General features: G+C 33.6%; 1 protein-coding gene across 1 annotated transcript in view; it reads right to left on the bottom strand.

The window, feature by feature from the left end:
* Positions 1-15,000, bottom strand: part of LOC106876909 (carbonic anhydrase-related protein 10) — a 1,209,344-nt gene that overhangs the window by 532,828 nt on the left and 661,516 nt on the right. The window lies entirely within an intron of this gene.

Raw genomic sequence — 15,000 nt, 5'->3', positions numbered from 1 at the left:
TGTTTTTATGTTACATACAAACACACGTACATACATATATATACACACACACACACACACACACGCATACACACACACACACACACACACATACACACACACACACACACACACACACACACACACACACACATATATATATATATATATATATATATATATATATATATATATATATACATATATATGTATACATGTCTCTTAAAGGATAGAGCTCAAAATCAATGCATTGAAGATACTTTATTGCAGCAACAATTATAATAACAGAAACAACCACACTAAGCCAAACCTATGCACATTTCAATAGGATATAGATAATACCACTAATTTTGGTAATAAACTAATAGAAATATCTGAAGATAACCCTAATAGAATAAGATTCCTTAGTGCAAATGCTAAAACTAAAAACATTGTCTATAGGTGTAATGTTATAACGGATAAGAAGATTTGGAGTTATATTGGGGCTTCGTCACTTGAGGTCTCGAAACGAATTTCTAATCATTACTCGTCCTTTAGGGATAGGAGTAAACAATATAGTACGGCGCTTAGTAATTTAGTTTGGAAATTGAAAGATGAGAAAAAGGATTACTCCCTTGAATGGTTGTTAGTAGGCAAATCGATGCCGTACGACAAGGGTAAAAGTACTTGTTCGTTATGTAACTTGGAATTATTTTCCATACTTTTTTCCAAGGGTCACCTAGTTAATAAAATAACGTTTAAAGCTTACAGATGTCTACATATGTATAGGCATACGTATGCATTTTATAAATAGGAATTACCGGAATGTGTATAGGCACAAGTTCGAAATTAAGGAAGAGGTATATTCATCTCTATATATCTTACTGGAATTAGGTCTGTGGCGCAAGTATATGAGTGTATATGTATATGGGTGTAGGTATACATGTGGAGACACGCGAGAGTGTATGTGTGTATATATGTATATATGTGTGTATGGTGACGTATGTGTATGTGTGTACATGTAAACATGTAAACATATATAAGCTTGTATGTGTGTATGTGCATATGTATCGATGTATATATGGAGGTATAGCAATATGTATGTACATATGTACGTATGTGTGTATGTGAGTATGTATGCGTATATATGTAAATGTGTGTGTGTATCTGTGCGCGTTTATGTGGGTGCATATGTATGTGTATGTGTATGTGTGTATATGTATATGCATGCATATGTGAGTGTATATATGTGTTTGTGTGTATATGTGTTTGTGTGTATATAGTTATATATAAAAAATACATATAGATATATATTGGTGTGTGTATCTAGGTATAGGTATATGTGTGTATGTGTGTGGGTGTAGGTGTGTGTATGTGGGTGGTGGTGTGCGGTGCGTGTGCGTGGGCGGGTATAATTAATTAATTAATTAATATATTATCGTTATAGGAAGATCCGATAGGAAATCTTGATGTACATGGGGGGTGAATTTTTGGCAAGGGATTTTATGTTGTTTCGGTTAACTGGTTTGTTTACATTCTGTAAGGAAATAACGATGGTAGGTTGCGTGCCGTCGATTATTCTTTCACCCTCTTGGATGATGTGTGTGTTTTGCTAATAATAGTAGTATTGGTGATGGCAATAATGCGACCCTGAAAAGATGGAGTATCCAGAAATTTGTAATATGTTGTAATATGTTGTAATTTGTTACAATATTTTACGAGACATCTTATGATGTGGTTTATTTATCCGGGATACCCTATTGAAATGTGCATATTATAATTGTTATTATAATTGTTGCTGCAATAAAGTATCTTCAATGCATTGATTTTGAGCTCTATCCTTTAAGAGACATGTATACATATATATATACAAAAACTCACCTGTGAGCTTTTTGCTAAGACTGTTAACAGATACTATATATATTTTGTAAAATTTGTTTTATAAAAGTATATATTTAATATATATATATATATATATATATATATATATATATATATATATATATATATATATATATATATATACATATATATATATCTGAAGAGAAAGAGAAAGAAGGAAAAGAGAGACTCAACTCTATTAATGTATATATCCTGCGATGTCTGTGCGTGTGTCTGCTTAAACTTTGTCGCTATTGTGCCGTTAAATCTAACCAGTATGAATATAAATGCATAATCTATAGAAAGTTCTTCGATAGACATGTTAAATCCCTTATGCTTTAAAGAAAATGTCTGTACAACCGAAAGCTTCTTTCTTCTATCATACTTGTGTCCTCGGTGAGTAGTTGAATGCCTGAATTTATTATACACTTTCAGTCTTTTAGGAACAGCTGATTCATACGTTTTCGGTTCGATACTGCCATATATCACGACTTATTTTATCTATTTACCTCTTTACTATCTTTCATTTTCATTTATCACAATCATTTCTCTCACAGATCGATGTCTTTACTTGCCAGTCTGATGCTTTCATTCGAAACTACCATCCTTTCATTTAGCAAGCCAATGCTTATCATTGATAAATGTCCAAATCATCTGATTTGGTAATTTATCAAAATAATGTCTTAGCCTCCTATATCAAATACTTCATTTCATCAATATTATACAATGATAATAATAACAATTTCAATTTTCATCAATGAAAGACATGAAATTGTTTCCAATCTACATTTACCAAATTTATATGGAACCAATTTCATTTGTATAGCTTTCACATAAAACGGCAAATTGCAAGGAAAATAATTCACAAATACATAAACACAATGAAACGAATAACTATATGAAATTTCATTTCACCATTTGTCATAGATGAACCTCAATTTCATTCGAAGAAACCAGAACATGTGAGAGACTGTCGAAATCCTTCAATGTAAGTTATTGTATTATAGTCGTTAAGCTTAGCATTATCGTCCTAACATGTAGGTCTGAAGCCAATTTCTTGAAGTTCAGCTTATAGCTATCTTTCTTTCAACCACTACTGTGCTCATATATTCTTGCTTTAGTAATGATGACCACTTTGCGTATACTTTTTTTTTTACTTTCGAGAACCTTTATTCAGTAAAGGGTCTGATCTAGGCTAATAGTCTATTTGAGTGTAATTGCAATGCATGTGAGATACAAGGAATCCTTTGAACGTTGTGATTTTCTCGAGTTATTGACCTTTTTCTGTGTAAGAATAATGGAGGTTAAACATAAAACGCCTCAATCAAATAATGCAGATTGCATTCATTTCAGCTGGTTATATTCTTATAGTGTTTGAAATTACTAGCGTTTGTCACTTGAAATGACATAAGATTTGAGACCAAAAATAAAAGAAATAAAAAAAAAGCAATCTCAGCACTTAATCAACATCATCTTCAAGTAGTATCATAAAAAGTTCAGCATCATCAGGTGTAGAGCAACAACCTGATTCAGGTGTATTATTTAAGGTGTATTATTTAAGGTGTATTATATAAGGTAAACCTATGATGTTATTTATGTATACCTTGAAACTGTTTTCAATTTCAATGACAACTGAATGATAATTATATAACCGACGTTAGATCTGAAGGCAAATCTAGTTTGATAAAGCAAATATATATTGCTGTCGCAAAATTGTACAACGAGTATGTTTCAAAAACCAAAAGAAATAAACCATTCATCATGTGTAGAATATAGTACTTTAAACAATTTGTAGAAAATGAAATGTGGGCGATTATTTGTTTAATGTCTTTATAAATTCACAAAAGATAAGGGAATTGTTTCGCAGTGGCAATGCAACTGATACTTAGCTATCATGTAATCATGAACGTTTAGCATAAAATATGATGTTGGTGGTTCAGAATCAAATTGTTAAACTTAAATTTCCACAAATTTGAATAGTATGATCATAGATACACTGTATCTCAAGAAAATAAAATGCAGCATAATGGATATTAATAATTCATTCAACAAAGAAAACCTGGAGCTAACTTAAGATCACCAACTAGTTTAATGTACTCTAACGCACGCCTAACACAGAGTTTCTTTAACATAGAATTTGTGTAAATGTTTGCTTGAGCTATGTTAAAAGTATGTATGTGTGTGTGTGTATGCGTGTATCCGCACGTGTATTCATATGTATATATGTGATATATATATATATATATATATATATATAAATATATATGTAGGAGAATATACAAAAAATAACAACAGACGAGGACAGGTGGTGTAAATAACAAAAGTATATATTAGTATGACGCTCGGGAATACGGAAAGTCTTTGACGTTTCGAGCTACGCTCTTCAACAGAAAGAATACGGAGACAAGGAGAAAAACACGGAGAAAAAAAATTGAATAGTGTTCAGTCAACGGTCAATCATAATAATGGCCGATCATAACAATGGCTGACCGGAAGTTAGAAATTCTTATTTCAGGAGAGCTAAGAAAGGGGGAGATAACAAACGGTGATCGGGAACGAGGGGCTGTGTGTGGGAGGTAGAATGCTGGTGACTTGACGTATGTAGTGTGAAAATGGGGGAAGGGAGAAAGGGAGAAAGTAGTTGGTCAGTTGTAGTGTGTGCGTGGTGTGATGCGAGTGTATTGGTGTGGTGTGCGTGGTGTGATGCGAGGGTATTGGTGTGGTGTGATGTGAGGGTGTTGGGAGGTGGGGAAGGCATGGGTGGAGTGTGGGGTAGAGGTAGGGGTCTGTGGGTAGGGTGGGGTATGTGGGTAGGGGTGGGTGGTGGGTGTAAGGAATTGATGGGGTGGAGTGGGAAGGTAGAGTAGGAGTGTGTTGGGGTGTGGTGGGATGAGCTTATGAGGGGGTGTTGACCAGGAGGGAGAAGGGGAAGGTGGATGTAAGAGAGGGGGAAGATGGGTATGGGAGGGGAGAGGAAGAGAAGAGAGAGGGTGGGTATAAGAGAGGGAAGGGGGATTGAGAGAGGGGGAAGGTGGGTATGGGGGGGGAGAAAGAGGGGAAGGTGGGTATGGGGGGGAGAAAGAGAGGAAGAGAAAGAGAGGAAGAGAAAGAGAGTGAGAGAGAGGGAAGAGGGGTATGGGGGGAGAAAGAAAGGAAGAGAAAGAGAGTGAGAGAGAGGGGAAGAGAGTGAGAGAGTAAGGGTTGTATGTATATTTTTTGAATGTGTACAAAAAACAAGGAAAAAGTAAATAGTTACTTGGGTAGCAAAAATTCACATGATTGCCAAGGATATTACAGCCTACTTATAAAGGTAGAAATGTTTGTGTATAGCATAGATAAATTTAAATTAAAAAATGGAAGTTTGACGCTATTTCTTAATGTGTATATATATATATATATATATATATATATATATATATATATATATATATATATATATATATATATATAGCTAGCTAGAGGCGATGGCTTCTTGGAGCTAATTCACGGCAGCTTTCGTCCTAATTTTGGGACTGCCATGTTGGCTTGGCGATAACTATTAATTTCCAGTACCGCTGCCGTAGTCTCCTTTAGAGAGACTTAGAAATATTAATAACTCTCTCTCTCTCTCTCTCTCTATATATATATATATATATATATATGTGTGTGTGTGTGTGTGTGTGTGTGTGTGTTTGTGTGTGTGTAGTTGGAATATATATATAAAGACAGTTAGAATTTACAAAAAAAAAACAAAACAAAACAAACAAAACCAAAGTCGAAGACGGGTGTGTAAGCAACAAATAGATGTATTAGTTTAACGCTTGGGAAGTCAGAAAGTCTTTTACGTCTCAAGCCTACGCTCTTCAACAGTCTATCTCATGTTCTGGTTTTATTTTTATTGCTATTATGCACATGATCATAGATATACGTGTGTATTTCTGAGTATGCATAGATATATTTGTAAGTAAATATATTTTGCGCTCACATTTTTGAGGTTCATACGCACGTGTAACAAGTGTTACACATGGTCTCTTCCTATACATAGTTATATATATTTATATATATATATATATATATATATATATATATATATATATATATATATATATATATATATATATATATATATATATATATATATATATATATACATGCATATATATAAATGTATATATCAATTACAATAGATGGTTAATTGGTCATTCACCACACCTGTTTCCAACAAATTCTTTAATTAATGAAGTGAGATATTACATCATGCGAAAAAAAAAAGAATTCCACATTTAAATCATTCTATAACTCATCAGTTTGTGCCAGCCTTTTAAATGTGTAATTCGTTTATATTCATGTAATGAAAGCAGCTTTTTTCACATGGTGTAATCCCTCTATTCACCAATTAAAAAGGTCATGGGAAATAGCTGTTATGAATAAACCATTAGTCATCTGCTGTTATTTATTTATTATTCTCCTTATTCGGAACCTGCTATTAGCATGGATCTAGAGCCTATTACGTGCAGTAACATTGGTGCACAGTGCATTCTTAAATACAGCCCTGAAATTCCTAATATGCTCAGTGGGGTCCGGTTAATCGTATATACAACTAGATTAGTAATCTGTCTATATGTCGTTATGTAAGTTTTTGTTCCTATGCTTTCCTAATATTCACGATTCACGATTCACTTTTATTAACCTGATCTGGTGCCTTACCATTTAAAGTACCTGATTCATTTGAATCATGAACTCTCATAAATATACATATATATACCGTATAATATTTGTAAACAAGCCAGAAGGCTTTGTAAGTTACGGAGATAGAGTGACTATGGAAGTCTATTAGTACACTAATAAATATATAATAACATATCATCATAATAATAATATATATACTCTGAGTTAAAGTGACATTTATATATATACACAATTGATTGAAAAATGACGACCTAATCCCAACCACAATCGAACCCATAATCTTGCGCATCTGTCTGGGCCAAACGCTCACCCACCAATTTCAGCCAAATGACTGAAATTGATGGGCGAACGTTTGGTACAATCGTATACGCAAGTAGACATGGAAGCGTTGATTTATAGGTTCGATTCTGGCTGGAATTAGCTCATCATTTTTCAGTCAATTGTTTATATTTAAATGTTGTTTAAATCGGAGAATATATATCATTATTATGATATATTATTGTATAGTTATTATTGTATATATGTATATATATATATATATATATATATATATATATATATATATATATATATATATATATATATATATATATATATATATATATATGTATATATATATATATATATATATATATATATATATATATATATATATATATATATATATATATATATATATGTGTGTGTGTGTGTGTCTGTGTGTGTGTCTGTGTGTGTGTGTGTGTATGTGTGTGTATATATATATATATATATTTAATGTTGTAGTTTTAGTGGTAATAGCTGTGTTCTTAAAATGTAAATAAATCTCTGACATCAGCTCCTGTTAGGTATGTTATAGCACTGCATCTGATTATCATGTACATCAATAAACCGTTATGCTATCGGGACATTAGATCATTATTCATCGTTGTCTTTAACGAAATACAATGTTAGGATATTGATACGCTACCCAAGAATGGTGACAAAGTATTATAAGTCTAACATGGAACTCACGTGTGTGGAGCATTTAATAATATTTTGATTAGTGACAAAATATTTCTATGCAGACGTTCCTTTTATTTCTACAGCAACGTTAAATTTGTAGCCTGGCAATTACTAGAAGACTGAGACTTTTTTTTGTATCATTGACATCATGAAAACAGTTATCTATAATTTCGAAATGTAGGCAATTGGTCGAATCGTATCTTATATCTAAACACACTTGTGATGAAGAAAACTGTGTTGATTCTATTACATGTACGAGGCGGTATCAAAAGTTTGCTGAACTAGTTAATTTCATAAAATATAATATTTACCTAAGATTTAACAACACCTTCGAAATGGCCAATTTGCACATAATTACACCGGTTCGAGCGTTCCTGCCACTTTTGGAATCCGTCCTGGAAGTCGTTTTCAGTAAGCGAGTTAAGGACTTTCTGCGATACGCTCTGGATCTCGACAACGGTGTTAAATCGACCAGTGTTGAGCAACATTCTCATCTTGAGGAAGAGATGTAAGTCCGCATGTTCCAAATCTGGAGAACAAGGTAGGTGCAGGAGAGATACCATGTTGTTTTTGGCGAGAACAGATCCGATCGCTTTCACTAAATGTCCTCCCTCAGACGCTTCAAAATTTCGCAGTAAAACTTTGGCTTCACAGTCATACTGTGATTTATGGTGATTAATTCTTTATGCACAATATTACATTTTCCGAGGTGACGCTTGTGGCAATTCTTCCACATCGCTCATCGATTTCCAAGGAAATTCTTCCACTTTTGAAGAGCACGTGCCACTCGACACATTGCGTACGAGGCATTGTATGATCAACGAGTTTTCCGAAACATGCGAAATATCTCTGTAGTAGACTTCCCAATTTTAACGCAAAGTTTCCCGTTGGCTCTTTTTTCCTGTCCATGAAAAAATCGCAGTCCACAGCATACTCGAAATCACAAAAAACGCAAATATAACTATAGAAATACTCCGAAACGTTTCGATACCACCTCGTATAATTTGATGAAGTGTATTACTTTTCAAGAATTTATGTTTCCAGGAGACACAGTGTCTTATTTTGCAGAGAACGGTGTGAATATAAAAGCTAGTTCTCAGTAAATGCTGACTAGTCCTGCTTCAAAATGCTGGCACCGAAGTTTCTCCGCCAAAGTATCCATGTGTCAGGTGGTGTTATTAAATCGGAAGATGATTAATCTGACCACGCACATAACGGTCCATTCGATGGGCTCCTATGTATTTCTTCTCCCTTTAATTTCACAATTACACCAAGAATTTCCGCAGTTAATATAGAAAACGTATGCATAAATTACAATTTCCTGACATGGAACTTGTGAGCGAAAAATGAAATAATAAATTGAGGATAGCTGAATTTTAAATCAAGATGCTTTAAAATATTTACAGCACTCCGCGAGGTTCATTTATAATCATTGGTGACGAAATCAATTTGGTAGTATTATTTGTAATATTATCTTTCATAGCCATAACTGGTTCATTTGACATCATTCACTACACCCCGTATATTCATTCATATTGCTTATCAGCAAGAACTGTCCAGAAGCAAAACGAACAATGACACAGCAATAATAATGACAACGAAGACCATGATATACAATTAACACCAATGCTTTATGTATTTAATGATTCATTACAGTAAATATACAGACGGTAAAATTAAGTATTAAATAGATTCTTCGGAGCATAGAAGTTGTATTAGTAAATGAATTGCTGTACATTTGGAAATTCTTTATGCAGAATGTTATGGTAGAATGTGTCGAACAATAAAGCGTAATCTGCATGGGTATTTCTTACTAAAGTAAAATAAAAGTTTCACTGCTTCCATTTGACTTCCTTCGAGTTACTGAAATGAGAATATGAAGTGAATGCTTGTGATCAGCGTGGAGATAATTACTAATGGATGGGACGTGATTTCTTTTCTTTAACGAAATAATTAGATTTCGTACGTATTTCTCTCATTAATTTAGTTTTATTCGCGCTGCGTCAACATCTGTTGTTCAACATCACTATAACATTCAAAATTAAACAACCTGTCTACTTTTGGCAAACCAAAGGAGTGTTTCTTTTCAACGCACAGCGGTACACAATTAAAGAAGAAAAGCATGGAAATGGAAAGTTGTGACATTTTTGCCGTTCGTTAAATCACGTCGGAATCGGAAATATCAAGTAGATACGACTCTGATAGTTCGACGTTCTGTCCATGTTACTCTGTTCATTTAGGTCTCATTCTAAGAATAATATTAATCAAAATTAAAATAGAAACAATGCTGGTCTGTGGTAATGTTTAGTAACTTTCAATTAAAATATGTATTTTTAACCCCACCCCCTCCACACACACTCACACACACACAGCAAATATATGAAAGAAGGAAAATGCAAAGAAATTTTCTGTTGGAAAAATATATATAAATATGTTTTTTGTTAAGATAAAATACTTACATAGTCAACCAGTTTTGCTTATGCTATCGTAATTAAATAGTACGGGATAACTTTATATTTTTATGATGTCATAAGTTTTCATTTCAATATGTGAGATACCTCTCTAACTACTGTAATCAAAAATATTATGGTAACATCAATTTATAGCATTATCACTAATTATTTACTCATGATTAGGATAAGGGAATCTGGTAGACTAAGTATATATTTTATGTCATATAAAATATATTTATATATGTATTATATTCTTCCAACAAAATATCTGTGCATCTTACTTTTTAGTACAATTCACCATGTGGAATTTCTTTGCTTGAAACTTTTCACTATATATATATATATATATATATATATATATATATATATATATATATATATATATATATATATATATATATATATAAGCAATGTTAATTCTCTAAATGAAGTATTAACAGTAACTGCACGATAAAGTGTAGTATATTGCCACTTAAGTGTGGCTGACCCCTAGGGGTGGATGTTACTGTTGCTTTTAGCCCCAGGAGGACATCTCCTCCAGCTGGCTTATCGACACACGACTGTGTCCTGTTTGCCAAGGGTAGTTATCCCTATCATCATCAACATCATCATCATCTTGATTATCATAGCTCCACCCTCGCTACGTTACACGAGAAAAGCTAAGACTTACTGAAATGATTCATTACTGAGGCCATGTGATACCCTTATATGACTTTTTAAGCCCAGCCAAAGTTTTACATATTCTATCACATGCGGTGCAGCTGTGCTGGTTGACAGGAGAAAAAGGTGCCACCATATGCACTCTCTTAACATGCCTTTTCAGATCTCCAACTGAGAGGCACACCCTTTGCACATTTTACACATGTTCTGTTGTGAGTTGCTATAGTAACATCACTGTTTATCATGGGTAGATTCCAATGAGATTTTTGATGGCTGCCCAGACCTGCACGACTCAAACACTTCCTCTCATAAACCACACACAAAAAGCAACACTCTCTCACTCTCCACAGGTTCGCTCTTTCTAAGCCCCCTCCTAATTCTCTCATACTTCACTCTCTCCTTCTCAAACCCCAGACAACCACTATGCACTGTCTTCTTCCATCCATCCGGTCTTGTGCCTCTCTCTCTCAATCGCCAACTGCAATTCCTGATTGTATTAGAGAATGTTTAAGGCAATACTTGAACCTCAGTTTAGACTTATACGCTGGTCTCCTTCCATCTTTCTTGGGAAGTCTCTCACCACTCATCCTTACCAGATGTCACCGCCACCTCAATCGTCATTGCAGAATCATTGACTTTATATTTCCACTCCTCACAAGCACCTGCGCATTACTAATGGCCATTTTTCAGTTTATCCTCATTTTTTTTTTTGTCAGACAGTATTGTTGTTATCGCTCCTGTTGCCTTACATATCTACGGTAAATAAGCCATGTCTCACTCCTATATAGCAAAGATGGCAGGATGCGCATGTTATATACCTTAACTTTAATTTGTGAAGATATATGTCGTGTTCCCAGACACCTATCAAGCCTACTAAAAGTACTACTAACCTTGCTGATTCTATACGAAATTTCATCATGAAGACCAGCAATGCTCAATGTAATTCCTATATAAATAAAACTAGATACATTCTCTATGCTTTTTGACACACATTGCGATTCTGGTAGAACCTTATCAGCAATGTGCAGAAGCAATTTGTCCAGCATTACCTTACAAAAGGATTTTTCCTGCAACAGCTAACAGACAGATGCTGCGATAATTATCACAGACACTTCCTGTTCATTGATATTTTGCATTTTGCAACATGTTAAGTGCTTTTTGCTTCTCCTCTAAGAGAAGACTAATTTCTTCCTCATTACGTAACCGCAACTTGAGTGTACACTCAACCTGCACTACAATTCAATACTTTTGAAGTTCGATTATCTGCTATTAAATACCTTTGAATCTTACTTCGCATCTACTCTGCAGTTGCGGTATCTAAGCCTTGAAATTGAACAGACAGAAAAGATTTTTGCTACATAATAAATACAAATTTACATTTTAAAGATAAGGTTAATAGACAGAATATTTATATAATTAGAACAGCATATTAGATATATAAATGTTTAAACCAGTAGGTTACTTGCGGGATAAAAGGCTTGTTTTGGTGGCAATAATAATTAGTTACAGTCCAAAGATTTAAACAGAAAGTGATACGGGTTTCCGTAATCTACAGATAATAATTATAATCAATTGAGATCCGAGTGGATTTTAGGGATGTAAATTCACAGAAAGTGTTAGCTACAGTTATGTATATCAAGCCTAAAGTCTGGATTACTGAACAGATGAACGTAATACTAGAAACCGCTGAAATATTTGATGCAATATATTCTTTGAAGGCTCTTTCGATTTGTATTCGGACTTTTCGAAATTGTATGCATTACCGTACTTAAACATATATTACTACATATCATATTGCATGTACTTGTATGTATATATGTATGTACATATACTAACAGAATGTTTATGATTTTCCATGTATAAGCAAACAACAAAACAACTGGAATACACTCAAAGACCGCAGCTAATAATTGCATTTTCCTGAAAGTACTGGACTTGCACACTTATTGAACGTTACTCAAAATAAACATATAAACTACTAATATTAACTAAACGCGGTACTACGAGCGAGAAGATGGAACATCTATTATATTTACGTGATTTCATATTTATTCAGTAGTGTAAAATTGCAATGTACCAGCAGAGAAAGCTTAAGAATAAAATAAAAAAAAAAGAGAAAGAAATGATTATGTGAAAACCCATAACTACGATTTGAGTATCTAATGGAATGGTTCCATTTGCTCTTGATGATAGGTACAAGCAGCAGCTTGAAAATAATGGTTGTGATAAAAAAAATATATATAAAATGAAATAAAAAACACGCCAAAAGATATTTGTTATAGTTGTAACACAATGAATATATGAAGGGATGTAACGAAAATCGTGGTTGGCCGCAAGGAACCTCACAAAAAGTAGTTAGCATCCTTCATTTTTTGCAGCAAAATATATCACTGTGTGGCAAAAAAATGTAATCGAATCATTATATACACACACACACACACAAACACACACACACGTACATATTTACACGCACATAACACATATCTGTATATAGACATGAGTGTATTATCTGTGTATATATCCTCGAATATGATGGCGTGGGTGTGTGTGAGTGTTTGCAAGTAATTTTACGAACAAATTGTGTAGTTAATACAATTTATATATGTAGTATGTATGTATATGAATACACACGCAGGCGCACACTCTCACACACATTATATATATATATATATATATATATATATATATATATAAATATGCACACACACACACACACACACACACACACACATACACACACAAATATATATATATATATACATATATATATATATATATATATATATATATATATATATATATATATATATATATATATATATATATATATATATATATATATATATATATATATATATATATATATATATATATATATATATATATATATATTGGCGCAATCGCGGCCCTGTGGTAAGAAACTTGCGGCGAGGTGACAGAAACGTTAGCACGCCGGGTGAAATGCTTAGCGGTATTTCGTTTGCCACTACGTTCTGAGTTCAAATTCCGCCGAGGTCGACTTTGCCTTTCATCCTTTCGAGGTCGATTAAATAAGTACCAGGTACGCACTGGGGTCGATATAATCGTCTTAATTCGTTTCTCTGTCCTTGTTTCTCCTCTCTGTGTGTAGGTCCTTCAGGGCAGTAAGGAAATAAGAAGCTTGCATCTCAACCACACGGTTCCGGGTTAAATCCCGCTACGTGGCACCTTGGGCAAGTGTCTTCTACTATAGCGCCGAGCCGACCAAAGCCTTGTGAGTGGATTTGGTAGACAGAAACTGAAAGAAGCCTGTGGCATATATGTATACGTATATATTTATGTGTGTGTATGTTTGCGTCTGTTTGTCCCCCTACGCTGCCCAACATCGCTGGTGTGTTTACGTCCCCGTAACTTAGCAGTTCAGCAACAAGAGATCGGTAGAGTTAGAACCAGGCTTACAAAGACAAAGTCTAGAGGTCGATTCTACTGATTAAAAGGCGGTGCTCCAGCATGGCCACTGGCAAATGACTGAACCAAGTAGAAGAATATATATGTATGTATATAATATATGTAAAAAAATATGCATAAATGTACTTTATGTTACCTTATTAAAAGTGAATCTGAAGACTACTGAATATTACTTCTGAAACTGAATACAACTTCTGCTATGGCGGACGTGGTGTTCAGTGCTCAATACTGATGTTAGATGTTGCAGATTTAAGTTTCACACCAATATCGTTGTTTTCTATTCACTGCACACTCTTTCCTTTCATGTATCTTTAACACGCCTAACAATTCTGTTAATATGTGAAAAGTACATATATTTGCTACCGACACGACCTCGTATGATCATATAATACCGATCACAGAAAAAAGACCCAGTGTTTCTATAACTGCTGATACGTTATATATATATATATATATATATATATATATATATATATATATATATATATATATATATATATATATATATATATACATATGCGTTCACATATCTTTACATTCCAATTTATCCCAATTTTCCTGAAACACGCGAGTATATATTTTCATTTCTACAGTTGTTTGTAAACAATTGGGTGTCAGAGAGAGAACAAATAGGAAATGAGAAAAGTAATGACAACGGAATAGAAGATTACATACATATATACATATACATGCATACATACGTACATACATTCATACGTATATACACACATACATACATACATACATACACATTCATACATACATACATACATACATACGTACATAGACATATTTTCTTACCTACATGCTAGGGTCTGCAACAGCTAAATATACCATTATAGCCCATAATTTTTTTGTGGATAATCCGAGGATCTATGTTAAATGTGTTTACAATGCCAACAATAATTAAAGTTGAAGTTCTAAGTTGACATAGGAAAGGATTTTGACT

This window comes from Octopus bimaculoides, chromosome 2 (genome assembly GCF_046866305.1).
Source record: "Octopus bimaculoides isolate indiv1 chromosome 2, ASM4686630v1, whole genome shotgun sequence".
Lineage (NCBI taxonomy): Eukaryota > Metazoa > Mollusca > Cephalopoda > Octopoda > Octopodidae > Octopus > Octopus bimaculoides.
Note: the sequence above shows the minus strand (reverse complement) of the source record. Positions and strands in the feature narration are given on the sequence as shown.